A 26,027-nucleotide genomic window follows, 5' to 3' on the forward strand; every position below is an offset into this window, starting at 1 on the left:
GACCTTATCAGATACTTCAGCACATTGGAGCAGTCGCCTATAAACTGGCCTTGCCACCAACTTCAAAAATCCATCTGGTCTTCCATGTATCATGCCTCAAGAAAGTGGTGGGGAAAAATTGTAGAATTCAAATTAGTATACTCGAATTGGATGAGGAAGGCTTACTCTATCTCCAACCAAAACAGGCCCTCGATACCCGTGAAAGACATCTCCATAATCGCACGATCAAGGAAGTCCTCGTCAAGTGGAAAGACACCGCTCCAGAACATGCGACCTAGGATCCATCCACTATTCTTCAGTTGTTTCCACAACTTTAGCCTTGAGAACAAGGTTTCTTTTGATGGGGGAGGGCATGTTAGGGTCCAACCCTAACCCCTTTATTTATGTAATAAGCCCAATGGGTCAAGTCATAGTCATAGTTAGTTAGAGAGTAAATAAAGCCTGCATTAATAATTGTAAGTGGTTGACCCACATTAGAGAAAAGGGACCACAGTTAGTTATAAATGGGCCATAGTTAATAAATAAAGTGGTTAACCCGTGTTATGAAAGGGACCACTAGTAGTTAGGGTTTTAGATGTCATTTAGCTATAAATAGTCTTAGTTAGTAAAGGAAAGATCATCGAGTCTTATTGTAATTGAGCTCTTCTCTGCTGGAGGTTGCCCCCTCGAAGAGGCAAGTGAACATTGAATTTATTTCTAAATAATAAAATACTTGTTGTTTTTCTCATTTTATTATGTGTTTTGAGCTATATTTCTTTACATTTTTGGTATTCTGGAATTTCTTGCAGGTCAAGAGCATAACATGCAACGAGTGTTTACATAGCTAGGACAACTCGTATACATAAAGGCCAACCTTCGAAACTACCAGAAAAGGTTCGCAAACATGGCAAAATAGTCAAACATGCCAAAAGATGACAGTTGATCCACCAAGAAGAAGGGAACAACAGACTTTAGGAAAGCTCATGAAATGAGCTTAAGTGTTTGCAACAATCAAGGAAAAGGCCAAGGAAGGCTCTGAAATTTGAGTGCAAGCCAAAATTTTGGAGGGTGTTGCAGCTGTTACAACAAAGACCTAACAAACTGCCTCTCGAGGATATCCTCACCCTCCAAAACCTTACAATCAATTTGAGTTGTTCAAACCCTGACATACCATATGGCTCAGTATACGTGGATTGTACACCTTGACAATGAACATGGCCTAGAACAGGTGGAATGCTAGAAATGCGCCACACATCGTTAAATAAATTCACCAAGGAAAAAATTCTCGTCTGCAACTAAAACCACATCAACTGACACCAAGGGCATGTTGGCTTAAACGTTATAGAACCTTTATTACATTGTGAGGTCAAGCTATGGGAAGAGCTCATTATTATAAATAAACTTATATATGCATATATTTGGTAAACTAATAAGTGTTTCAATGCATCATCGAAACCCTTATTTTAAGTTATAAAAATGACCTAGACATAGATGGGGAAGCTTCGAGGGCCTAAGAAAAACAATACTTATTCTAAGTAAACTAACAAGACTTATATAAAACTATAACCAATGGCGAATAAATGTATTGATATAGATTTGGAAATTGATGTTTATCATTTATATGCCATTGAGAATTGTGAAGGAAGTAAGGATGACAATGTTTCTCAATAAATAGCAAGGAAATTGTGAATTGATAAATTAAATATGATATATTGATTTTCTTTCATAGAAGAATATATGTGTGTGTGTGCGTGTGTATATATATGTATGTATGTATGTATGATGTATTTGAGATACATGACACTCCTACCCATAATGTTTCATCATTATAAGATTTACGAATGCATCATTTTCCTTGACTTCTCGCTTGCTCCAGACTCTATTGGGATTACATATGTTTGCAGGCATGCCGTCAGCTAGTCCTTTCCACACTTTTTTCATCTTATCATGTCCTGAGGCTTTAAACCCCCTAATATCACTCACCTGGCTCATATCCTCCATAGTTGTTCGTCTTTCCACTGATTCATTCTTTGTCATTCCTTCACTAGCTTACCACTCTCACTCCATCGCTACTCTCCACTCATAGTGGTCCTTCTGAAAGAGCTAATCTGTTAGGTATTTTTGACGTAAATCTATGTTGTAGTTTGCTAATCTATCAAATCTATTTTGAACTATTTTTCTACTTTGATGAATTTGATACACATTGGTTTCCCATTTAAGTAAGGTATATCTCTTTTTGAAATTTTCAAGGACCACTCAACTCCCCATATTGTGAAAAAAATGTAACGACTGAGAAATTGTAAATAAAATTTTCTTATTTACCAAAAAAAACTAAAATTTATCAAATTATTAATTTTTTATCTTAAATGTGAAACTTTAAATTCCAAAAGCATTCATTATTAAAAAATAAAAATATAATAATTTTTTTTTACTATCTTAAATTCTTAAATAAATAATTTTAAAAACACATTTAATTCCATTGATTATTTGACATTGACTTCACTGTGTATATTCCCTTCCACCTTCAAATTATATAATAGAATTCAGATGGAAAGTATGAACAAAGCATTTTTAGTTGAAACAAAGCATTTTTAGTTGAAAATTCCAAGGAGCATAAAAGTGACTTGGAAATATGACGAAAATGAAGGAGCAATCTTCCAAGAGAACATAGAGTCTAATTTAATGGACATTGGACATTGAATTTACAAAGAAAATGTAGCTCTGCATTCTCATCTCTATTCCACCAACTCCTCTCAATTTATTCTCATTTGTAAACAGCAACATTGACAAATCCATGTCTTACTAAGGGTATTTGAATTTAGGAATTTGGTACATAGGAAATTCAACGAATCCGTCAACGTAAGATATAAATTTAGGTTGCGTTGAAGTTTAAGAGAGCTGTTTTTTTAAGAAGTTATTTTATTTTTTTTAAATATTAATTTTATTAAAACATTATGTATGAGTAATTTTTTAATATCTAAGTTAATGAAGTGATGTAATTTAATGTATGTTTCACTCTTTTTTTTATGGGAAAAGATACGGATATTTTAAAATTATGATGACTCTCTAAATTATTAATCTCACCACATGAACCATCATTGAAGTAATGAATGGGATGTGGGATTTAACTTTAGGCATGAAGACATTTAGATAACATCATAAGAAGCATATTTTTTATTTTATAAGTGTATGGTCTCTAAATCTCACTTTTATATGAAAGCAATCTTCTATCAAATTTTTGAAATTAAATGGAAACTAAACTATTTAAACATTTCATTAAAAAAAACTTTCAAAAATACTTTATATCAAATATAAAGCATTAAATCCTTAGAATGATATTATTAAACTTACATGCAAGGGAGTCTTAATGTTATAATTTATGTAGATAAGTATTTCAAAAGAGTGAGTGAATTAATAAAGGACAAACTCAATTATGTTATGGAGAGAAAAAATATTCGAAAATTAATAAAAAAATTATTAAAATATTATCCTCAAAATTAGGTTGAATACGAATATGAAGTAACGTGAGAAGGAAGTAAAGAATTGTGTAATATTAAATGTGATCAAATTCCTCACATGGAAAAGGACGAATACGTACATGAGTTGAAAGGGAGTTGGAAGGCCAAAACCATCTACAATTTCTATGTATGAGGCCTTACACTCAAACAAAAAGATACCTTTTTGAAATTGTAAGCTATCTTTATATATTAAATATTAATAAGAGGCCACAATTATTGGGTGTTTATCCTCTTACAAAGCTATGTGTAGATGTGGGGAACTCTCTCCTCTTTCAGTTCTCTTGATGGCGCTTACAGGCATGAGCATTGTGGCAATGGCTAATGAGCCTGCCATAGGGTATTAAATGCCTGCTTAGCTGCATACTCCTTAAGCCGATAACACACCGCCGCTATTTTTTTATTTATCAACTCACCCCGCGTGTTTGTTATATCGGCTTAAGGAGTATGCAGCTAAGCGGGCATTCAATGCCCTATGGCAGGCTCGTTAGCCATTGCCCATGAGCATTGTAGTCTGTAGAATATTTTTTTGATTATAATGTTTATTTTTACATATTTTATATTGTTAACATTCTGATATGAAATATTTGTCTTATTTGTCATATTGGTAGCTTATAGACTATTCTTAATTATTTAGAATTATAATTTTTGTCCTAAAATTAAAATAGATTATTTGTGAATCATTAAATGTTATCATTCAAAATTTATTAGTTAAATCATTTTTTCTCTCTTAAAAAAATCACAAAGAGACATGTACTATGTATCTATTTGAACTAAGTTTAAAGAACTAGAGCTACTACTTTATAGTCAACTTGTATATTTTCTTACAATATGTCCTAATAAAAAATTAAATTTACAAACCATTATAAATTTTAAAAATTGGAGGGGAACATGCCCAATAAAGGATTCCTTCTTACTATCGACATTGGATGTTTAGATGTCAAATTATTTCTTCTTTGCATATGTTAAATACTTTTGCATTTTCTCTTCTTCCCAATTTGACACATGTTCTAAACTATAAAATGATCCCTTAGATGAAGATGGAGGATCCATTAATTGAATTACTTCCCTAACTCACATTCTTTTCTTTCTAATTTCTCTATTTTTTCTTGCAACCCCTTCATTCTCTCCTTCCTTTCAATTAACCTTTGTGAATTGCATTCCTTGGTAATTGCTTCCCTAACTAACAATATTATTTTTTGGGTTTCATTTAGGTTCATTTTTTTGTAGTGGTGAACTATTCTCCCTCATAATTGTTGTCTTTCTATCTCATGTTATCTCTTGGACAAGGTTTAATTAGATCCATCTCATATTGCATTGTTGCATTTGCGTGTTAGTTGTGTTTCATTTCCTACCTATATTACAACTTCTAGTCCATAACTAAAGCATTCACTATTTTCAACAAGGTATGGTATAACTGGGATATTTCAGTAAGTGAACCCATGAAATTGACAAAATACATTTATTTTTGTTAACAAGGAGATGGAATATAGAGAGAGGTATTTATGTTATAGAAACAATTCCAATTCCTCATGAATATTAGGCATATTAGACCCTAGGAATGATAGATCAAAGACTAATTATTGGCAAAAAAACAATTCACAAATATCAATGAGAAGGCAAAGTCAATCTTCATAAGGAGCTTTGTAGCAAAATTATTATTTGATGAACATTGTGGTGAAGAATGTATTCGACATTTTGTCGTAAACTAGCATTCACAAGGCAACTCCAACAAATAATTTTCCCTTCCACTTATCCTTAGTACACATGATATACAAGGGATATACCCCACTCCATTAAGAATGTGTCCACATAGAATATTACACAATAATAATTAACTAGCAACCTATAAATGAATCTCAACTTAAACACCATATAACACACGCAAAATTATATGGTAAACTTTACAACAAATGCAAAACAATACAAACAAAGCTAATATCCTTTGCATATGAAAACCCCCTGAGTTTCAAGTTGTACACAACCAAAGTTGAAACATAAAGAGCGAATGATACAACTAAAGGAAGGCTAAGTTTTGGTTCATGAAAAAATAGAAGAAAGAGGATTAGAAAATAAGATAAATTGGTTTATCAACATATATTAATGTCAATTTCTAACTTGAAAATGTACATTATTCTATAAAAATATAATAATTAATAAAAAAAAACCATAATTAATAAAAAAATTACATTTATTAATAAATATTTATATTAATCATATATTTAATAAATATATTTTAAAAATGTAAATTTCATATAATAATTAATTTTATTTTTTTAAATCAACTTAATTGAAAACCTTCCTTAACAATTCTCATTACAACCATTTAATTTCTATAAAAATACTAAATTTTATTTTTATAAACACTCTGTTTTTAACTATTTCTTACTTATGACAACTTGGTTTTGCCCTTTTAACTATTAGTTACTTATAACAACTTAGTTTTGCTTTTTCCTAGAAAACAGAAAAATGAATAATCTGATATTTTGCTTTTTTAATTATTCGTTATAACAACTTAATTTTGCTTTTTCCTTAGAAGGAAAAAAATTGAATAACGTGATGATAACTCCAAAACCTTCTTTTAACTACTTAACTTCTACAAACGTTCTTTAACTACTTAACATTATAAGATACCACATTTTACTTTTATAAAGTTACTTTTTTAACTTCTATATAAAAATAATAATTTCTATTTTTATAAAATTACCCTTTTAACTATTACATGTGATAACTTATACCAATTTAAGGGTTCCAAATGCTTCTCCTCACTCTCTTAATAATGGAGCGTTTTTCATGATTTCTAACTAGTCCATATTTTAGCGGAAAATAGGAAATTTAATTTAAAATATATATAATAAAATTTTTGTATTCAAGCTTCTGCAATCTATAATGAATTAAGTAGAGTCTTTAAGTAGAAATTATATAAGAGAAATTTAATTAATAAAAAATTTACATTTATTAATAAATATTTATATTAATTATATATTTAATAAATATTAATAAAAATATTTAAATATATTATAAAAATGTAAATTTCATATAATAATTAATTTTATTTTTTTAAAATCAACTTAATTGAAAACTTTCCTTAACAATTCTCGTTACAACCATTTAATTTCTATAAAAATACTAAGTTTTATTTGGATAAACATACTGTTTTTAACTATTTCTTACTTATGACAACTTGGTTTTGCCCTTTTAACTATTCTTTACTTATAACAACTTAGTTTTGCTTTTTCTTAGAAAAAGGAAAAATGAATACCCTAATATTTTGTTTTTTTAATTATTCCTCATAACAACTTAATTTTACTTTCTCTTTAGAAGGAAAAGGAAAATGAATAAGTGATGATAACTCCAAAACCTTCTTTTAACTATTTAACTTCTATAAATGTTCTTTAACTACTTAACATTATAAGATACCACATTTTACTTTTATAAAGTTACATTTTTAACTAGTTCGTTTTTAACTTGTATATAAAAATAATAAGTTCTATTCTTATAAAATTACCCTTTTAACTATTACATGTGATAACTCATATCAATTTAACGGTTCCAAATGCTTGGTTTCCCGAGAGTCTCCTCTCTCTCTCTTAATAATGGAGCATTTTTCACAATTTCTACCTAGTTGATATTTTAGCGGAAAATAGTAAATTTAATTAAAAAATAAATTATTTAAAATATATATACAATAAAATTTCTAAGCTTCTGCAATCTATAATGAATTAAGCAAACTCTTTAAGTAGAAATTATATAAGAGAAATTTTTGGCTGATGCGTTTCCAACCAACAAGTGTAACCACACTTGTTCGAAAAGCCCCAACCAAAAATTTCTCCCATGTGATTTCTAATGAAAGACTTTGCTTAAAACAATAAAATTTGTCATCTCAAAACATTTTAAAAAACTAATGGGCATGGTTAAAAACATTTTTGCCTTAAACTTTTAACTAGTCATAACCAAATGCTAAAGGAGTATGTTAGAATTGTAGCAATAAAAGGCTCCATTTGATTTGTGCCTTAGTCAAATGGAGAAATTCGATTTTCCACATCACCAGGAAGAGTTGGATTGCAGTTAGTTGGAGTGACATGGCTTTGTCTTCTAGTTAAATTAGTAAATTCGAGTTATAGGCTAGAACTAGAGTTTTGCATGGGTTGATTGCTAAAATCTAGCAATCTAGTGGAGTTATTGTTAGTTAAACTTAGTTATCTAATCTCTAGTCATTAGTAGAGTGAGTAAGAGTTCATTTGAGTAGTAATGATTGTTGTTAACTCATTGATCTCTTAGTTAACTGATCAATTTACCAAAAAATAGCCCTAGTCATGCATGGAATTTGAATGGCCTAATTGAGGTGGAGGAAAAGGCACATAGGGAATTCTCCTATTTTTCAGGGGTTGACTTTGTCAGGCCAGGGTAACTCCAGACTTGGCAGAAGAAAACTGATTGATTGATTTCATTAGGTAACTATTGTTTATATACAGGAATGTGACTGATCAGTTCATCTACTTGATGACTGTTCACATTCCGGGTACACCCAACTGCTGAGGATTAGGTGTCAACAATTCCCCCCCTTAATCTGAAGGGATGTTGGTGAGTCCAAGCATCGTTCTGAATCTTTCAAGCTTTTCTCTTCCAAGCGCTTTGGTGAAGATGTCTGCAATTTGCTCATTTGTGGAACATTGACGGAGATGGATTGTTTTGGCCTCAACATGATGTCGGATCAGATGATATTTAGTATTGATGTGCTTAGTACAATCATGGAACTTTGGGTTCTTGGCCAACTTTATTGCAGAGGTGTTGTCAATCATGAGTGGAGTTGATTGTACTTGTTTTACCTGCAAATCTTCAAGAATTTTCCTGAGCCACACAATTTCTTTCGTTGCTTCAGCTGTTGCCACGTATTCTGCTTCTGTTGTGGAATCTGCTGGAACTGATTGTTTGCATGATCTCCAAGAGACAACTCCTGATCCAAGACTCATAGCATATCCTGAAGTAGATACTCCAGTTTCTTTGTCTCCATCGAAGTCTGAATCAGATTATCCAATCAAGCTGAAGTCGTCCACCTGTGTATACTTGATTCCAAGGTCTTGAGTTCCCTTCAAGTACCTTAGAACTCTTTTTGCAGCAGACCAATGTCCCTCACAAGGCTTTTGCATAAACCTGGAGAGGATTCCAACAGCAAATGAAATGTCTGGTCTAGTAGTAGTGAGGTAGATGAGACTTCCTATAAGCTGTCTATACTTTGTTGCATCCTCAAATTCCTTTCCTTCAAAAGATGTGAGCTTTAAGTTTTGTTCCATTGGAGTAGAAAGAGGATTGCACTCTGTCATGCCAAATCTGTTTAACAAATCTCCAATGTATTTCTTTTGAGAAAGAAATATGGATTTTGGATGTTGGGTTACTTCAATGCCAAGATAATAATGAACATAGCCCAAATCAGTCATTTCAAAACTTTTTCCTAATTCTTTCTTTATGGATGCAATATAGCTTTCATTGTTCCCTATCATTAAAAGATCATCTACATATACGACAAGATATACAACTGTTTTGCCAACTTTATTGACAAATAAAGTTGCATCATCAAGATCAAAATGATTGAAGTTGAGTTTCAGAAGATGCTCTATTAGTTTTTCATACCAGGCTCGTGGTGCTTGTTTGAGGCCATACAAGGACTTCACAAGTTTGCATACTTTATGTTCATGTCCTTTCATAGCAAATCCTTCAGGCTAGGACATAAAAACATTCTCTTTTAGATCTCCATTCAAGAATGCAGTTTTTACATCCATTTGATGGACTTTCCAACCGTTCTGAGCAGCTAGTGCAAAGAGTGTCCGGATGGTGGCCCATTTTGCTGTGGGGGCAAAAGTTTCCTCATAATCGACCCCTTCCTTCTGTGCAAAACCTTTTGCCACAAGCCTAGCTTTGTGCTTGTCAAGTGAGCCATCAGCTTTGTATTTGTTCTTGTAGACCCACTTGCAGCCAATTGGTTTGGTTCCAAATGGAGGATCAACCAGCTTCCAAGTGCCATTCTTTATGAGGGCATCATACTCCTTTTGCATCGCTTCTTTCCATTCATCATGAGACGCAGCTTCTTTGAAGGAAGTTGGTTCAAAATCTGTAGACAAGTTCAATTCACAATCATAAGTAACATCCATATCAACAGGTGAATTAGAGTCATCTACATCACCTCCATTTTGTCGGTTTGAATTTCTGGTTCCTGTTTTTCCAATTTCATCAAGATGAACACTTTCAAGTGTCTTTGTCAGCCACTTTGGGGGACCTTTCTGAGATGGTCCAGGCTGCTCTGTTGATTGAGTTGGGACTGAATCAAGATTGAGTCTCCCAATTCTATCAATTACATCACTTAAAGCATCATCCGTTGTTGGAGTTTCATGCAGGGGAGATTGTTCTTCAGAAGAAGATTCCACATGTTGTTCTAGTATAGGAATCCCCCCTTCAAGATATGGAATCTGATTATCAAATTCTTGAAATGATTTTGTTTTTGCGAATCTATCCAAGCGATCAAGTTGCCGCTCAACAACATTGTCAGATTTGGATGATTCGAGAAAAATGACATCTCTAGATACAACAAACTTTTTATTTACTTCATCATAGAGGCGGTATGCTTTAGATGTGCTTGAATACCCCAGGAAGATACACTTACGACTTCTAGCACCAAGTTTGTTTTTATGTACCTTTGGTATTAAAGCATAACAGGTGGAACCAAAGATCCTGAGATGTTTTACCGAAGGAACATGTCCATACCACAATTCATAAGGAGTCTTGTTTCTTATAGCACTAGATGGACATCTATTCTTTATATATGCAGCACATAGAATAGCATCAGCCCAAAACATTATCTTTACATTTTTGAAGAAAAGCATGGATCGTACCATATTCAAGATTGTTCTATTCATTCTTTCTGCTACACCATTCTGTTGGGGATTATAAGGCACAGTTGTTTGATGTTTGATCCCATGTTGGCGAAGATATTGTTCAAATTCATTTGATGTATATTCTTTTCCATTATCAGTGCGTATAGACCCAATATGAGATTGTGCATCATTTTCAATCCATTTATGAAAATTCTTGAATGTTTGAAAAGCATCAGATTTGTTCTTCAATAAATAAACTCAACACATTCTGGTGTAATCATCAATAAATGTCATGATATATTTATTTCCATTTGCAGAAGGAACAGGCATTGGACCACATAAATCTTAATGAATGAGTTCAAGCTTCCTATGTGCTCTTGAATGTGAATCATGAAAAGACTGTTTGCTATGCTTTCCTAGAATGCAAGCATCACATTGCTTATGTTTTCTAGGAATTTTAGGCAAACCAGCAACACCATTTTTCTTCAATAAGCGGAGACTGTCATAGTTTAAATGTCCAAATCTAGCATGCCATAATAAACTTGATGGAAGTGTACCTTCTTCATGATGAGAAATATATGAGAAATGTTGTGCATGAGCAGAGGTTCCTTGCAGTTTGAGAAACCTTTCTTCTTCTATTCCCCTCATGACAAGTGAGTGGTCAGAAGCTTTTCTTACCTCAAGCTTGCCATCAAACATATGAATGGAGTGACCTTGCTGGCGGATGTGGACCAAGGACAGCAAGTTTCTCTTGAGCTGTGGGAGATATAGAACATGATCCAGAAGAAAGTCTGGAAGACCAGGCAGTTTAAGCCTAATTGTGCCAAGCCCTGATGGCTCTATTTTTGACTGATCTGCAAAGTATACTGCTCCATCAACATTGTCAGTGAAATCTTCAAAAAAATCTTTCCTATGAGTCATATGACAGGTTGCTCCTGAATCAAGCAACTAATCATTTTTCGAAGAAGCAAGTGAAGCATTAAACAAATCTTCATTTACTCCAATGTTACATTGTGCCTCAATATAGTGAGCAGATTCAGGTGATTTACCTTTGTCTGTATCATCAGTTTTACCTTTCTGCTGGTTTCTTTTCTGCTCAATTTTGTCCCATGGTAGCTTGCATGTAGAAGCATCATGTGATCCATTTCGTTTGCAGCGAATGCAATGCAGATCTGCTTTTTCTGCTTGAGAATGTCTACCCCCCCTGCCTCTGAAGTATCTTCCTCTTCCTCTTCATTCACCTCTTCCTCTTGTAGAATCATGAGCAGGATGCTTTTCTTTATGAGCAAGGCAAACAGTCTCTTCAAAAGATTCAGGGACTGTCTTCTTTCCAAAGGCTTTCTCTCTTTCAGCAAACTTTTTCACAAGAGAGTCAAAGGTTATATCTTTAAGATTTCTATTTGCTTGTAAAGACTCAAGATAGTTGGAGTAAGTAGGATAGAGTGCCTTGAGAAAAGCAATAAGAGGGATATCCAACTCAACCTTATTGGATTTGATATCATGCATTATGGATTTTACTTCAGATGCAAGAGCAAGAGGATCATTATTTTTTAGTTCAAGAGTGAAGAGTTTAATCATGAGCTGAACAACTTCAAGTGCAGAATGTGAGTAATAAAGTTCTTTCAGCTTTTGTAAAGCTTCAAAGGCAGTTGAATATGATGAAATATGGCGACTTACTTCTTCATTTACAGATGCTGCGATTAATGCATAGGCTTTGCTGTTCTTGTTTTCCTAAATGATGAGCTCTTTCTCTGATGTAGGCTGTACTGGGTCATTGTCTCCTTCTCCGACACACACTCCCTTCCACAACTCATTGTAGATGAGGGTGTGTTTTACCATCCGGGACCATTCAGGATAGTTCTCCTTGCCAGTGAGAACTATCCCTACCATAGAGATGATTGAATACATTCTGTAAAAAATGCCTCTGCTGATAAAAAACTTCTGTTGATAAAAAAATTTCTGCTGATATACAGTGAAGTAGTAAAAAAAGTAACAGATTTCAAATACTTTTATGTACTGTTTCTTCAAATCCCTTCAAGTATCCTCATATAATATATCCATCACATTCCAAATCTACAACTATTCAAACAGCGTCCAAAAAACCATTCAAAACTTATTTAAATAGCGTCCATAACTCAAACGTTGGTCAATGTAACCACAGTGCACACATATATACAACATTAGTGCACATATAAAGCACCGCCACAGCAACAGCGTTAGTGCACATATACATATTCAGCACCGCCACAGCGTTAGTGCACATATACAGCGTTAGTGCATATATACATATTCAGCACCGCCACAGCAACAGCGTTAGCTCAGCACCGCTATCTCAGATAAAAGGAACACCGCATATAAAGTGATCATAAAAAATTTCAATGTATTGTAAATACACCAGCATGTAACTCAACGCACATACAATCTCAAACTAGTTGTAACGTATATAAATTCAACGCACAACAACATGGACCATCACATACCATTCAAGGCAGCAATTAACACATGAGTATAAGGTCAGATCAACGGTCATACAATCCATGCAAACGACTTACGTAGAACGAATCACCATAAGCAGCTCGGTCTTGAACGCAGAGATGAAAGCCAATGTACATGCAGAGAAACAATATTGCTACCAGGTCACAAAATTCTCAATGAGAGAAGCCATCTTCCAAATTATTTACTCGGTTGATTGAGTTCCAAAGGCTGTGAATTTATGCTCTGCAGTTCATTACTGGAAACTTGTGACCCTACTGCCACCAGTGACCGTTTCACAAATTCTCTTGCCACTAAAATTTCATGAAAACTATGATCCTCTTTATGAAAACCAACGTCTCTTTCCTCATCCGCTTCAAATCTTCAAGCAATTGTAGCTCGTTACAGAAATCTTCACGCCGCCTCTTCGGCTCGGCGAAGTGGATCAAATGCTCCACAACTTTATGACGCAGCAAACGAACAGGGCTATCTACACAGAAATTTGTCTTGCAGGCGAGCTCTTGTTTCTGGGTTTCTCTTGTCTCATTCCAGTTCTTGCCGCCATTCAGACATTCGCTTGGCTCTAGGCTCCACGACTTTCACGCCGAAAATCGCAGGACAGATTCAATTGTAGAGGAAACGCACGACCTCCACCGTGGCTATCCATGGTGATTTCTGACGATGAAGATGCAACTTCATTGATCTGAAGGGTTTCCACCTCCAGAAAACGATCAGAGCCGTTTGAGGACAGAGCGCTGGCAGAGGCAGAGGCGTTAACCAACGGATGCAATTACACTAAAACCAGCAAGTAGAATATGGGATAGAGGAGTTACAAGGCATGCCAAAAAAAGGAACTTGGGACCTACGCTCTGATACCATGTCAGGCCAGGGTAACTCCAGACTTGGCAGAAGAAAACTGATTGATTGATTTCATTAGGTAACTATTGTTTATATACAGGAATGTGATTGATCAATTCATCTACTTGATGACTGTTCACATTCCGGGTACACCCAACCGCTGAGGATTAGGTGTCAACAGACTTCCTCAAGGACTGTGCAAGGAAATAGGAGGAAAACAAAGGCATATTAGTGTTGGTCAGAGCAGGTCAGTGAGCAGGAGATCAAAATTTCAGTGCAAGGTGTGCTTCAAGATTGAAGTAAGACATTATAATTAATCCATATTCTTATCTGAATTAATGCAACGCAGCGAAGGGGTTTTTCTCGGTTGGGTTCCCGTATTAAATCGTTTTGTTCCTTGTGTTTTGATGGTTGCTTATTATTACATGTGTTTATATCATGTGTTTTCCTTTCGGCAAAATAGTAGAAGAAATTTTGGTCTCTTGATTTCAACTCGATTTCATTAGCAGTAGTTAATTACTTGCAATTTCTAATTGGTATCATAGCAACAGAAGACTACATAGAAATCATATTCTCATCTTCTCTCAGAGAAATTTTGAATAGCAGATTTGTCGTGCAAGAATTTTTCTTTAGTGCAAGAATGATGTCCTTCTATGGATTGAGGCTAAGTATGCATTAGAGGGCACCTTGAATGTTTGTGCTTCGAAATACAGGATGGAAGTTGTCCTGATATTTTGCCTTTTAAATTATTCGTTATAACAACTTAATTTTACTTTTTCTTTAGAAGAAAAAAAAATTGAATAACGTAATGATAACTCCAAAACCTTCTTTTAACTACTTAACTTCTATAAACTTTCTTTAACTACTTAATATTATAAAATAACACATTTTACTTTTATAAAGTTACTTTTTTAACTAGTCCTTTCTTAACTTGTATATAAAAATAATAATTTCTATTTTTATAAAATTACCCTTTTAACTATTACATGTGATAACTTATACCAATTTAATGGTTCCACACGCTTGGTTTCCCAAGAGTCTCCTCACTCTATTAATAATGGAGCGTTTTTCACGATTTCTAACTAGTCGATATTTTAGTGGAAAATAGGAAATTTAATTAAAAAATAAATTATTTAAAATATATATACAATAAAATTTTTGTATTCAAGCTTCTGCAATCTATAATAAATTAAGCAAAGTCTTTAAGTGGAAATTATATAAGAGAAATTTAATTAATAAAAAAATTACATTTATTAATAAATATTTATATTAATAATATATTTAATAAATATTTATAAAAATATTTAAATATATCTTTAAAATGTAAATTTCATATAATAATTAATTTTATTTTTTTTAAGTCATCATAATTGAAAACTTTCCTTAACAATTCTCGTTGCAACCATTTAATTTCTATAAAAATACTAAATTTTATTTTTATAAACATACTGTTTTTAACTATTTCTTACTTATGACAACTTGGTTTTGCCCTTTTAACTATTTGTTACTTATAACAACTTAGTTTTTCTTTTTCTTAAGAAAAAAGAAAAATGAATAACCTGATATTTTTCTTTTTTAATTATTCTTTATAACAACTTAATTTTGTTTTTTCTTTAGAAGAAAAAAAAATTTGAATAACCTGATGATAACTCCAAAACCTTCTTTTAACTACTTAACTTCTATAAAAGTTCTTTAACTACTTAACATTATAAGATACCACATTTTACTTTTATAAACTTACTTTTTTAAGTCCTTTTTTAACTCGTATATAAAAATAATAAGTTCTATTTTTATAAAATTACCGTTTTAACTATTACATGTGATAACTTATACCAATTTATCAGTTCCAACCCCTTGGTTCCCTGAGAGTCTCCTCACTTTCTTAATAATGGAGCGTTTTTCACTATTTCTACTTAGTCAATATTTTAGTTGAAAATAGGAAATTTAATTAAAAAATAAATTATTTAAAATATATATACAATAAAATTTCTGTATTCAAGCTTCTGCAATCTATAATAAATTAAGCAAAGTCTTTAAGTAGAAATTATATAAGAGAAATTTAATTAATAAAAAAATTACATTTATTAATAAATATTTATATTAATCATATATTTAATAAATATTTAAATATATTTTAAAAAAGTAAATTTCATATAATAATTAATTTTATTTTTTTTAAATCAACTTAATTGAAACCTTTCCTTAACAATTCTAGTTACAACCATTTAATTTCTATAAAAATACTAAATTTTATTTTTATAAACATATTGTTTTTAACTATTTCTTACTTATGACAATTTGGTTTTACCCTTTTAACTATTCGTTACTTATAACAACTTAGTTTTGCTTTTTCCTAGAAAAAGGAAAAATGAATAACCTGATAATTTGCTTTTTTAATTATTCCTTATAACAATTTAATTTTGTTTTTTCTTTACAAGAAAAAAATTGAATAATGTGATGATAACTTCAAAACCTTCTTTTAACTACTTAACTTCTATAAACGTTCTTTAACTACTTAACATTATAAGATATCACATTTTACTTGTATAAAGTTACTTTTTTAGCTAGTCCTTTTTTAACTTGTATATAAAAATAATAAGTTCTATTTTTATAAAATTACATTTTTAACTATTGCATGTGATAATTGATACCAATTGCATTTTCAGGATTTCTACCTGATCAATATTTTAGCGGAAAATAGGAAATTTAATTAAAAGAAAGAAAATATTTAAAATATATATACAATAAAATTTTTGTTTTCAAGCTTTGCAATCTATAATGAATTAAGCAAAGTTTTTAAGTAGAAATTGTATAAGAAAAATTTAATTAATAAAAAAATTACATTTGTTAATAAATATTTATATTAATCATATATTTAATAAATATTAATAAAAATATTTAAATATATTATAAAAATGTAAATTTCATATAATAATTAATTTTATTTTTTTTAAATCAACTTAATTGAAAACTTTCCTTGACTTTCTGGTTACAACCATTTAATTTCTATAAAAATACTAAATTTTATTTTTAGAAACAGATTGTTTTTAACTATTTCTTATGACAACTTGGTTTTGCCCTTTTAACTATTCGTTACTTATAACAACTTAGTTTTGCTTTTTCTTAGAAAAAGGAAAAATGGATAACCTAATATTTTGCTTTTTTAGAAAAAAAATTGAATAATGTGATGATAACTCCGAAACCTCCTTTTAACTACTTAACTTCTATAAATGTTCTTTAACTACTTAACATTATAAGATACCACATTTTACTTTTATAAAGTTACTTTTTTAACTGGTCCTTTTTTAACTTGTATATAAAAATAATAAGTTCTATTTTTATAAAATTACCCTTTTAACTATTACATGTGATAACTTATACCAATTTAATGGTTCCAAACGCTTGGTTTCCTGACAGTCTCCTCACTCTCTTAATAATGGAGTGTTTTTCGGGATTTTCGATATTTTAGCGAAAAATAGGAAATTTAATTAAAAAATAAATTATTTAAAATATATATAAAATAAAAAAAAATTATTAAGCTTCTGCAATCTATAATGAACTAAGCAAAGTCTTTAAGTAGAAATTATATAAGAAAAAATTTTGGCCTATGCGTATCCAACCAACAAGTGTAACCACACTTCTTCGTTCGAAATGCCACAGCCAAAAATTTCTCTTATGCGATTTCTAATGAAAGACTTTGCTTAAAACAATAAAATTTGTCATCTCAAAACATTTTAAACAACTAATGGGCACAGTTAAAAACATTTTCGCGTTAACTTTTAACTAGTCATAAGCAAATGCTAAAGGAGAGTGTTAGAATTGTAGCAATAAAAGGCTCCATTTGATTTGTGCCTTAGTCAAATGGAGAAATTCGATTCTCCACATCAGCAGGATGAGTTGGATTGCAGTTAGTTGGAATGACATGGCTTTGTCTTCTAGTTAAATTAGTAAATTTGAGTTATAGGCTAGAACTAGAGTTGTGCATGGGTTGATTGCTAAAATATAGTAGTCTAGTGGAGTTATTGTTAGTTAAACTTAGTTATCTAATCTCTAGTCATTAGTAGAGTCAGTAAGAGTTCATTTGAGCAGTAATGATTGTTGTTAACTCATTGATCTCTTAGTTAATTGATCAATTTACCAAAAAATAGCCCTAGTCATACATGGAATTTGAATGACCTAGTTGAGGTGGAGGAAAAGGCACATTGTAAGTACAAGTTTTGTATCGTAGTAGGTGATTAATTCCTTCAGGATCTGCTCAAGGAAATAGGGAATTCTCCTATTTTTTAGGGGTTGATTTCCTTAAGTACTGTGCAAGGAAATAGGAGGAAAATAAAGGCATATTTTGGCTTTCCTTCAAGATCTGCACAAGGAAATAGGGAATTCTCCTATTTTTTAGGGGTTGGTTTCCTCAAGTACTGTGCAAGGAAATAGGAGGAAAACAAAGGCATATTTTTGCGAAGTGTTGGTTAGAGCAGTTGTCACGCCTAAACACACATAAAAAAAAAAATTATTGTATACTGTATTTTAGCCGTTTGCTATATGTCATATGATAACCAAACCTTTATATGCGCACGTATGTTTACAAGTTACTATGCATATGCCACGAGTTCACAACAGTTTAGGCTATGGTTTGATTATTGATGTAACCCTGGTTATATAAGCTACGTGGCCATACTGCGCTGCCACATTGCTTTGTCATACGGGTGTTTGAGCATGTTTTGACTTCATGCATGAGCCAGTTCTTAAACTGCCAGTTCTACAGTGAACTTAATGAGACTCGGGCTTTGGCGGTTCTGCCGCAGCCTTTGCAGATGCCAGCTCACTCCTGCCTTAATTACTACAGTCCTTGTCGGGGCAGGTGGCAAGGCTTGGCTACTCGGCCCATGTGACATCTCGGTCACAGAGATCTCGGCCTTTCCGCTTTGGTTTCCCGCCTCGTATGGATGGTCAGGATCTCTCTTCTGGATCCAAAGGCTGAGATACGAGCAAGGGTTTAAGTCTTTACAAAACTCATCCCCGCGATCTCAGGGTTTATTCATTTGCTTAGCCCTCTTTGGCTCCGTTTCGGCGTTCATTCTCTGGTTCGATTCCACCAGTGCTACAATATTCACCTGCAGCTCCTCCGAAGTCCGAAAAACCCTTGGCATAAGTTCTGTACAGGTAATGAGTCACGCATATTAAGTTTACAGCTCTTACTTATATGTTTACAGTGTTATTCAAGTAACGTTTTTCTTATGGTAGGTTCTCCTTTTGTTTGCAGGGCACACAGCCGGGTTACCTGAACCCCTCTGGTGGTGCCAGGGCAGATACACACTATGCTCCCACCCTCTCGGCGGTCACAGGTATGCCACAGAACATCGTTTCACTTCTTGCTCACGAGAGCCCGTGGATTTTTATTAAGTTGTTTCCATGTTGGTTACGCAGACCGTCGTATGGACGAGGGTCTCTTTGCACCGGATAACGAGGTATTCTCCACTGAGAACCCTCACCGATTGTGTCTAGGTTTTACTTTGTTCTCTGGTCGAAACATGACCCGCCCTATGGAGTTGTTCTCCACGGCGAAACCCTTCTGAGTGCTGTTGTAGGTATTTAAGAACTCGTATTTGGTTAATGCAGTCCTTGAGGCATACTTAGCTCACTGGTTTATCATATCCATCCCTGGACATGTGTCCTCGGACCTGACTGTAACATACAAGTTTGATATGGTCCAGGTTCGTTTTGGGGTTTTCCCATTGTTAATGTATAACAGACATTACCCATTACGGTTCTGCCTCGGGCATTATTTTTGTAATTTTATGCACAGAATTCTGTACGCTGCCTTTATTTTCACGGTAACAAGACTTTTATGTTCTATGCAAGTATTCTGCATGTCTACAGTTCTTCGAACAATGTGTGAGCGTTGTTTTTAATACCACAGGTTTTGCTTATAATTTTGATTCCTCCGTCTGTCATTTACTATATAAATCTTGTCTTGATAAACTTGTACAGATTTCTTTGGTTAGAAAGGGTAGCCGTTACATGCATCCTCCTTTCCTTGGCAATGCCGTAGTTTATATTTATATACATTCAGAGTTAAGTTCGTAATATGTATAGGGTTCAATGAAAGGGCTTCTAGTTTCCCCTTACTGCTCTGTTTTTCTTATCTAATGTATCAACGAACGTTTATAACTTCGTAACACTAATGTACTGGAAGGAATATACAGTTTTTCGCTCTCTGTTTACACAGTTCACCTTATAAATTTCCCGGTCGGGATGATTCATATGTTTTCTTTCCATATTAACAGTCTTAATGTAATAGCAGTGATTCTCCTTCCGTCAATGTGTTGGAATCCGACCACTGTCGGCGCTTCCACACAGACTTAGAGCGTTCTGATCGTGCGGTTAACACTTAAAGGCAGTGCTTGCCGCATGCATGAGCCTGCACTATTGTTTCTATTATTCACTGTTCTGATATTAGTACAGTGTCTCTGTTCTTTCGACGAGGTTATGACATAATAATGATTGTTCAATAGCCGGTTTCTCTCTTCTTATTCTTAACCTGTCTTTAGTATAACTACATTTGCTGCAGCTCTATTTACTATCAGGTTTGTAGCTTTGTTTACTACACGGCTAATTTGCTTTATGTCTCTGGTTTGTAACAGACCTTTCGTTTACAACTACACTTATGCAGTTACTTAATAACATAACAGTGTTTAGAAGAATAATTTCCTACTGTAAAATCACTGTATACAATAACAGTATTTAGGAAATAAACATAGTCCTTATTTACATACCGTAAATTTCACTGTATATCTAGCAAATAACACAGTCCTTATTTACATACTGTAAATTCACTGTATATCTAGCAAATAAACACAGCCCTTATTTACATACTGTAAATTTCACTGTATATCTATATTCATTCAGGGACACTGCAACTAGAACCGTACCTGGTTCACCAGTATCAGAAATGGTTTCTTCAAGCAAGTCACCTGTGTTTGGTTCTGCTCTTCCACCCAGCCATGAGATCCATCCCTCAGACGGAATTCTCCCCCCGCGCCATCTTGCAGACCTCAAGTCCTCAACAAGATTTGCGCACTCTCTGTGCCTGGTTATCTGGTCCTAACCAGACTTAACCCCTGTTTCTTTTTCTTTCCTTTTCTTGGAAAAAGGTTTTTCTTGTCTGTCCCTACAGCACAGAACTTCTTCCCCACAGCCAGGACTTTTCCTATTCTGGGAGGGTAGTTTTCCATTAGTTATTATAACTTAACTCTTTCTTTTAATTACACCTCTTAGAGGCTGCCAGCATTTCAAGAAAATTATTTAAATTACTTTTATCAAAATAGTTTGTCACAGTTTGTTTTTAAACATAAACAACAACTGTATTAATGTCTTTTACCACAGTAAATTTCATATTTACATAATCTGGGGTTATTACATCTCCCCCTCCTGTGATTGGACATCGTCCCGATGTCCGTTGCCCTTAAACAAATTCGGGTAAGCTTTTCTAAGGAGTTCCTCGTCCTCCCAAGTGGCCTCTTCAGGCCCATAATGTTGCCACTGCACCTTAGCTTGGAAAATAACCCGTTTCCGCAGTTGCACTTCTCTCCGGTCGAGAATGGTCAGTGGTTCGACCAGAACCTCGCCTTCCGGCTCGACCTGCAATATAACCTGGTAGAGCGAGTTGATAAGCTACCGGCCCCACCCTTGCCAAGATTTGAAAAGGTCCAAAATAGCGAGGTGCAAGTTTGGCACACCCGCTCCACTGCAAGGTACTTCTTCTGGGTTGGATTCTAACAAACACATGATCCCCAACTTGGAATTCTTTGAACCTTCTTTTTCGATCAGCAAAACTTTTATGTCTGTCCTGAGCGGCTTTTAAGTTAGCACGCACCTTTTTTACCGTGTCTTCCATTTCCTTGAGCATCTCAGGACCAATTCGTAACCTATCCTCAGGTCCACCCCAACTTGAGGGTGTGCGGCACTTCCGCCCGTACAGAACCTCAAAAGGACTCAACTGTGTTGAGGAATGATACCCATTGTTGTATGCAAACTCGACCAGGTGGAGGTATTCCTCCCATTGAGTTGGTTTCATCATAACACATGCTCTCAACATGTCCTCCACTACCTGATTTACTCGTTCCGTTTGGCCATCTGTCTGGGGATGATAAGTTGTACTAAAGTTCAGCTGTGTCCCTAGTTCAGCAAATAATGTTCTCCAAAAGGTTGATGTGAACTTAACATCACGATCAGAAATGATCACCTTCGGAAGTCCATGCAATTTGAACACATTTTGCATAAAAATATGAGCAATTTGCACAGCCTTATACATTGATTGTACAGGTATGAAGTGTGCTGCCTTACTTAACTTGTCCACTACCACCATAATGGAATCATTATTTTTCTTTGTTCGAGGCAGTCCGGTTATAAAGTCCATGGAAATAGTCTCCCATTTCCATTCTGGAATGGGCAAAGGTTGTAACAGCCCTGTTGGATGCATATGTTCCGCCTTAATCTGTTGACATTTTATACATCGCGCTAGATACTCTGCTACTTCCTTCTTCATTTTTGGCCAATAATATTCCTTTCGAAGAGCGGTAACCATTTTCTGGTACCCTGGATGCCCGGTATAATGGCTGGTATGAAATTCGTCCAGAATCAGTCTTCTAAGACTATTTTCATTAGGTATATACAGCCTTTTATTTAAATACAGCATTCCGGCATCATCTAGCTCATACCCCTGTTGTATTTCCTTACCAGAAAGTTGTTGTACTTGCTGTTTAATTTTATGATAAACAGCATCTTGATCAGCTGTTGTTTTTATCCTCTCAAGTAGAGTACTCTGCCACTTACTGACCGAAATCTTGCACACGCATTGTACCTTTCGACTCAATGCATCAGCTACTCGGTTCTCCTTCCCCTTTAAATGTTTACTTTCAAAATCAAACCCGCTTAAAAAGTCAGCCCAACGAGCTTGTCTCGCATTCAAAGTGGGTTGGCTGAAATAATTTGTTAAGTTGTGGTGGTCTGTTAACAGCAAAAATTTTCTTCCCAAGAGGTAGTGTCGCCACATTTTCAGTGCATGAATAACAGCTGCCAGCTCCAAGTCGTAAGCAGAATATTTCTGCTCATGTTCCTTTAATTTCCTTGATTCGTATGCAATTACTCTTCCCTCTTGCATCAGCACTCCTCCCACGCCTTCTTTGCTTGCATCAGTACAGACCACGTAATCCTTATTAGGATCAGCTATACTTAATATGGGGGCGGTGGTGAGTAAGTGCTTGAGCTGTTCAAAGCTCCGCTGACATTCTGAGGTCCACTTAAATACCTTTCCCTTCTTTTGTAAGGAGGTGATAGGGTATGCTACCCTTGAAAAGCCTTCCACAAATCTTGTGTAATAACCTGCTAGCCCCATAAAGGACCTAATATCTGCCACGTCTTTTGGTATGGGCCACTCCATTATAGTTCTGATTTTCTCAAGATCAACTGCAATGCCCTCCTTTGTGATTACGTGGCCTAAGTACTGTATTTCCTCCTTAAAGAAATCACACTTACTAAACTTTGCATATAATTGATGTTCTCGCAAAGTTTGCAACACCAATCTGAGGTGTTTTTCATGCTCCTTCCTTGATCGGGAGTAGATCAGAATGTCATCTATGAATATCAACACAAATTTATCTAAGAACCTGTGAAATACATTGTTCATCAAACACATGAAGGTAGCAGGTGCGTTGGTCAACCCAAAAGGTAGCACCACGAATTCATAATGCCCATACCGCGTTCTGAAAGCTATCTTAGCGATATCCTCTTCTTTAATTCTGATCTGATGATAACCAGATCGCAGATCAATCTTAGAGAATACCGTTGCCCCCTTCACTTGGTCAAAAAGTTCATCTATCCTAGGCAAAGGATATTTATTTTTAATCGTGAGCTTATTCAGCTGACGATAATCAATGCACATCCGAAAAGTTCCATCTTTCTTTTTGACAAATAACACTGGGGATCCCCAGGGTGATACACTAGGACGGATGTAATTTTTATCCAGCAGCTCCTGCAGCTGCATTTTTAATTCTGTTAATTCTGGTACACTCATTCGGTATGGTGCCCGTGACACGGGTGCTGCCCCTGGAATCAATTCAATAGTGAAGTCCACATCCCTTTTAGGTGGCAATCCCGGTACCTCCTCAGGAAAAACATCTGCAAAATCTTGCACCACCGGGATGTTACCCAGCGTAGCAGTTTTTTCTTTCTGATTTGCGTATCCCACCTGAATAGCGTAAATCTGACATTTCTTTCTGATGCATTTAGCTAACTGGGATGCTGTAATGGGTCGAATCTGCACAGGATGCTTAATTCCTTGTAATTCCTGCTGCTCCCCACGGTCATCCTTATAGTAAATAGTTTTTGTCTTGCAATTCACTAAGGACCAGTGTTTCTCCAGCCAATCCATCCCGATCAGGATGTCATATGAACCCAAAGGTAGTATGTTTAAGTCTGCCACTACTGGCTGCCCTGCTATGGTTAGAGAGCAGTTATTTATTTTGGCCAAGACCCGTCTCTTGGCTCCTGTAGCTAACTGTACCAACCATGGATTCCTGAATTTTTCAGACTGTAACTTACACTGTTCTACTATCCTTGGGCTAACATAACTTAAAGTAGCTCCTGGATCTATAAGAACAGCTATAGAAAGGTTCGAAATTTTACCTTCAAATTCAACCATGGTCGGCTGGTATTCCGCTTGACGGTCCTCCAAAGCTGCATTAATTCTGGGTACATTACGCGCCACGTCCCCAACAGTCGAAGCTTCATGAATTTGGGATATCTGGTCTGTCCCTTTTCGCTGTGGGCAGATTTTAACATAGTGAGGTCCTCCACAGCCCCAGCATTGAACTGGGGGTCTGGTCATCCCCTCACCTTCTGGTCTAACAGGCTGCTCACTTACTCTAGACTCGCTCATTGGCCTAGATCGGGGCGCATTCTTTGTAGCAGATCTTCTGTTTAATCCTTTACCAGCTCCCTTACTTCCACTGCTGCGACCTCCCTTACTGACCCCAACCATCCGACTACTCTTCTTTTCATTCCATCTTTTGTTTGAAGTATCCCCCTTCTGTTTATTCTGCTGGTAGCAGATCCTTGCCTTACGAATGGCCTCATCCATGGTCCTAGGATTGTCAAATTCAATCCTCTCTCTTATATATGAAGGTAAGCTACTCACAAACCTTTGTACCTTCGCCTTTTCCTCCTTGATATACGGTACATAACGTAACAGAGAGGTAAAGCGATTAATGAACTCATCCATTGTCTGATGTCCCAATCTTAAATCATGGAATTCCCTTGCCTTTTCATCGTAAAAGCGTTCAGTCAGGTACCTTTCTTTGAAGTATTTCTGGAACTTCTCCCAGGTAATGGTTCGCTCGCTTACCCCTTTAACAATCTTGGTTTCCTCCCACCACAAGGTTGCCTTACCTTGTAACTGGAAGATAGCTAATCTCGCCTTCAAGTTATGATCATATTCGTACAGCTGAAAATATTTATTCATATTTATTAACCAAGCTTCAGCTGCTTCCTCCTGTTCGCCATCAAAATGTGGGGGTTTAATTTTTCGAAATTCTCCCTGCAACTCCATTCTCTGACGTTTTGAAGTCTGCTGCTCTGGTACATTGTCAGAATGATCCTCTTTGCCTTCTGAATTTTCAGGTTCAATCTGATAATTTTGTTCTTCTGTCGTCCTCTGCTGTTCCGCGCTGGGGTTAGATAGAGGTGGATTTTGCCTGTCCGACAAACTCTTCAGAATCCTTTCTTGTTCAACTGTCAAACGCGCGTTGTCCTCTCGCAAACGTGCCATCTCATTTTTCAATTCTTGAACAGTTTCCAGTATTGCCAGATTGGTACTTCGTGTTGCCTCACCCAACTGTACCCACAGCTCCGGGTTCTCCTGAGGGTTACTGTCGGTTCCTTGCATTTTGTCTCCTTTCTGGTTTAACTGCTAACTGTCGTAAATCTGTATTTATCCCTAAATAAACAGAACAGCAGTTAGATGAATTATTAACTCACTTACATATGCATGGTGTAGGCTTTCACAGTGAAACATGTTTGCCTTAGGCCACAGTGTTGAAACTTGGCTCTGATACCAACTTGTCACGCCTAAACACACATAAAAAAAAAATTTACTGTATATTGTATTTTAGCCGTTTGCTATATGTCATATGATAACCAAACCTTTATATGCGCACGTATGTTTACAAGTTACTATGCATATGCCACGAGTTCACAACAATTTAGGCTATGGTTTGATTATTGATGTAACCCTGGTTATATAAGCTACGTGGCCATACTGCGCTGCCACATTGCTTTG

At 34.9% G+C, this 26,027-nt stretch overlaps 1 pseudogene; it reads right to left on the bottom strand.

Moving 5' to 3' along the window:
* Positions 1 to 25,634, bottom strand: part of LOC149257895 (phosphatidylinositol 4-kinase beta 1 pseudogene) — a 156,929-nt pseudogene extending 131,295 nt beyond the window's left edge.
* Between the last annotated feature and the right edge of the window lie 393 nt (positions 25,635 to 26,027).

Source organism: Pinus tabuliformis, chromosome 6 (assembly GCF_031772625.1).
Source record: "Pinus tabuliformis cultivar Carrire ecotype Pingquan chromosome 6, CPIR1, whole genome shotgun sequence".
In the NCBI taxonomy this organism is placed as follows: domain Eukaryota; kingdom Viridiplantae; phylum Streptophyta; class Pinopsida; order Pinales; family Pinaceae; genus Pinus; species Pinus tabuliformis.